This window comes from Neltuma alba, unplaced genomic scaffold, assembly GCF_004799145.2.
Source record: "Neltuma alba isolate B1F8T4 unplaced genomic scaffold, ASM479914v2 tig00006255_pilon, whole genome shotgun sequence".
Taxonomy (NCBI): Eukaryota; Viridiplantae; Streptophyta; class Magnoliopsida; order Fabales; family Fabaceae; genus Neltuma; species Neltuma alba.
In genome coordinates, this window is record NW_021634404.1 from 1 (window position 1) to 4,653 (window position 4,653).

At 34.6% G+C, this 4,653-nt stretch overlaps 1 pseudogene; it reads right to left on the reverse strand.

Moving 5' to 3' along the window:
- Positions 1-53: 53 nt before the first annotated feature.
- On the reverse strand, positions 54-3,317 carry LOC114749976 (protein SIEVE ELEMENT OCCLUSION B-like; annotated as a pseudogene).
- Between the last annotated feature and the right edge of the window lie 1,336 nt (positions 3,318-4,653).

Genomic DNA, 4,653 nt, shown 5'->3' on the forward strand with positions numbered 1-4,653 from the left:
AACTGTCAATTTTAGGGTTGTGTTTCTTCATTCATCAGTCCAAAACCAGTTCCACTTCATGTTTAGATGCAAGTCATCATCTTTGCCCCAAGGGAAAGCTGGTCACCCCAAGCAAACAACATATGCAAGGCATTCTCGTTTTGTGAGCCGACCTTGAGGATTAAACACTGGAACCATCGGCTTGTTCTGGTACCTCAGCCTGTCTCTTATCAGCTTCTTGCATATTGGTGGAATAATGGAGTATTCCACAACGTACCAGTCCATTTGTCTCTTCTCAGATCCTCGAACTGTTTCCTGTCTGATGTGTCCCCTCCTACCTGTTCATCCACTATTGGGGCCCACAATATCTTGAAGTCATCCTTTCTGAAACCTTTTACTTCTTCGGATCTTTCATCAGTCCTTCGTGGATTGATTTTAGCAGACGATTCTCGTCTGCTATGCTGTATAGCCCAGAAAGGAACAGAAGAACATGCTTTTGCCAGAACACTTCGATACTCACCTGTTTTTGTTTTTGTAGTGTACAAAAAGAGAATCTTATGATTAGTAGCTAGTTACTTCAGTTTTACGAGTGTCTAGGGTTAAATGTGTAATTTTGCCATGACTTTAGTTCGTATATATGCAAAGTTGACATCTTTATCTGTGAAGTCATATGGGAAACATGTATATCCTTTCCGAATGAACATGGAGTTCAGGTAGAGAGAGAAAAGGAGGATGCCCCAAAAAAAAAAAAAAACGGTAGAGGGGAGAAAAGGAGAATGGCTTGTGGATCCCACCTGAAGTGTGGGACCCACTAAAGCATTATTTTCTCTTTGCAGATTTTCCTATATTTGGAAAGAATAGGCCACGTCAAGTAAGGTAACTATGCGATGGACCTTAAGCATGTAGTGGTCACAAGGCTCTTATCTTTTGTTTGGATGAGAAGAAAATTAAAAACAAAAGAATACTAAAAGTAAAAACTCTTCAAAATATTAAATCTTTTAATTATTTTAAAAATTTTTTTTAGTATTTCCTCTTCCTATTTTTTCTCTCTAACTTTTCTCTTTATCCAAACATAACGTTGGGCTTGGTTTAGATTAAGGAGAAAAATGGGAGGGAAAAAAAAGGAGGAAGAGAACTCAACAAAGAAAAATTAAACTCAACTATTTTTGAAAGTTTTCTCTTATAGTATTCTCATTCTCATCTATCTATTTGTCTCTTCATCCAAACTAAGAATTAGTGATAATCCAAAAGGAAATGCAAAATTGAATGCTTTAATAAAAGAAATACAAACCATTGAACCAGTGGAGCCATGATAAACATGTGGGTCCTTCAAATCTCTGGGGAAAAGCAAGCACTTCAAAACCTGTACGATTTCTGTGGGAGTTTGAAATGCCACCCTATAACGTCCAATGTATTCATCTATCAGGGCTGCAAATACAAACACAAAATATAATAATTAAGCCTTATTAATCATATATCAGCTTTGATTTGAATTCAACTTTTAATCTCTCAGACATGAAATAGAAAGTTAGAAATTAATTAATTAAACCATATCTTCATTACCTTTCTCATTGTCTATCTTGGCCAGATAATCCTTTAATTTGATGAGAACAGCTGAAATCTTGCTGCTAATACTGGATAATTCATATGCACCCGACCTGATGAAAAGACAACACTTAGCAACATAAAATACCAGATTCTCATTAAAAAAAAAAGCAACAATTTGAAAATTAATTTATTGTATTCCAAACTTGCTTTTCAAATATTTGACCATAAAAGTAGTCTCATCACAAAGTTTATTAATTCTTTTTAGTAAACAATCTTATTAATTACACATACCGCCAAAAGGGAGTCCTAAGAGTAGTTCTCAATGTAATCAAATGATTAAAGGGTGCATTTTAAGAAAACCATCATAATAACTAACTTAACTAATTTTTTTAATTGTTATAAATTAAATTCATCTAACTCTTATATGGAGAACTTACGAGTAACCCATGAGGATATCGAGATAACTTGCACAGACAACAATGGTGAGGACGATCCAGTAAACAAAGACAGGGAATTCCTGAATGGCCGTTTCCAAAGTAGGGATGTCGTCCTTAACGTCATAGCCTTGTTTGGACATTCTCTCTAACCTAACCAGACAATCGACGGAGAGGAAAGCAGTCTTGACGACGAGGTTGTAGTCGAAGATGTCCCTTCGGTTTCTCTCAAAAGCTTGAACATGGTTCAACACAGCCAATGATTTTCCAAGGTTGTCTTCTTTTGGAACCTGAAAAAGATGCCAGAAATTCCCATATTCCAATGCAAATGCTGCCAGTGCTGTCACTGCTTTTGCACACCATGAATATGCGTCTAGGTCTTTCAGAATCCCCATTGTTGTCTCGTGCGCATATGAGTGGTGCTCATCATGTGGTGTTTCCATCATCTGTTCACCATATATAGATGCCAAATAATTACAAGATACTTTGTGTTTTGAGTTTGGTTGAATGAAAATGATGTAGAAGTACTCTGTCCGGTTCCTATTATAAGGAACCTCCAATCATCTCATTAGAAGTAAGGAGATAAGCTTAAGTCAATAATTTGTTCGAAAACGGAGAAATTTCAAAATCTAACCATATTTAAAATCAAGAATTCTATGCATTTTGGGGAGCAAAAAAGGAAGATCATTGCATCAAACTTTAAATATGAGCAATCTTGAGAAAAATGTAATTAATACCCACTTGGTGACTTATAATAATACGGATTACTCAATTCTTTTAGAAAGTATACAGTTTGATAGGGACCGGAATATCGTGTAAACACACACACACACACACACACACACACACACACACACTATATTTTGGAATAACCTGACAAGCAATATGCTTGAGAAGATGTGTCGGTGGCTCGAAATTGGCAAGGTAAGACTTGTCCTTCGTGTCTCGTGTATCATACTGTAAACAATAAACGCATCATATACATTAATGGTTACTCTAAATTAATTAAATCCCCAATACGATGATGAATTCTTTTCTCTGCCAGAGAGAGAGAGAGAGAGAGAGAGAGAGAGAGAGAGAGGAAGATTAAGGATATTGACCTTAATGCTTGGATCAGCAAGACCAAAGGAAGGACCCATGATGTCTGAGACAACACTGAAAAGAGCCTCCACATTGAAGGTTTCACCAGGCTTGTTCACGACATAGCAACCATAAACTGAATCCAACACCTGGCTATCCAACTGGGTCAATGGCCTCACCAATGGCTTCTGCGAGTACTCCGACATGATTATTGTTCGATCGCTTCGAACGATAGCTAGCTGGTCGATTAAATCAATCGATCTCCTTAAAGGATTCAAATGATCGATAAGGTCTGTCTTGTGCTATGACCCTGCCATGCTATGCAATATTTATAGGCTTCATCAGAGATCAACAAGTTAAGAGTGCAAATAATACAAGTCACTTTTACAAAAGAGTTATTAATTAATTCGTATATTGCTCATTGATGATGATAGCTTCTCAGGTAGCCTTTCCTTTTCTATATCTGTTTGGAACATGAAGTCTCATGAGACACTTGTTTATGAAGCTGAATAGTTAGTTAATGATGTTAAGCTTGGAATAGATTTAGGTTTATAACTTTTGCTTTTCAGAAAGATTCCGTGTCTTATCTCTGATTGTGTTCAAACCCTTCAAGAAAAGAATAAGCGATAATATATATATATTCATTATCCTAAAGGCAAAAGGAAGCAGAATAGTACCAGATTAATTGTGAACGCTGCAAAGAATGAATTGTCCGGAATCCACTGTTGTGTGTGTGACCTCTCTCTCTGTATATTTCCTGCGGTCCATTCTACAAGATGTCTTTTTTAGTCATTTTATACGACATTTTGATAATTTCTATCAATGAATATTAAATATTTTTTTTCTATGTATGTCCATATATAATAAGGATAGTAAGAAAGTAAAAATTAATATATGATGTTGGAGTTCAGTGTGATAAATATGGATACTATTACTTTCGGTCTTTAATATAAGAATTAGTTGACTAGTTTAAGTAGATTAAGAAAGTTTGTTAGTTTAGTTATTTATAACAAATAGGTGTTGTTTTTCCTAAAATACCTTTCTTAATTATGTGTATTAGTTAGAACCATCATTTGATAAAACCTTTAATATGTGTAATTACTACAATGGCTATCTTAAAAAAATGGTATTGAATATCAAAGTACCGGAGCTGGTATTATAGATTTATTGTTGTTAACTTCTTTTATCATGTTAATAAGTTTGAATTAATTAGAAATGTATTATAAAACGAATGGGAGGGAGTATGTCTCTCCTCTCTCTCTGAGTATATTCTACTCCTCCTGTCCTTAATATAAGATATTTTTAACTAATTTGATTTGATTAAGGAAGTTAGGTAAGTTAGTTAATTATAAGAAATATAACATGTTTTTCCTAAAACACCATAATCATATTTCTTAATATTTTTTCTCCCTCATTTACTTGATTATGGTTGAGGGAGTATCTATAGGGGTAATTTAGGAAAAATTGATAAATATGATAAATAGGTCTTCTATTTAGGACCAAAATTAGCTTAACAACTAGGTCTTATATTAAGGACATGAGGAGTATAATGTAATCTTACAAAAGATACGTGACTTTCAACCGATTCTATTAGTTATTAATACAAATGACT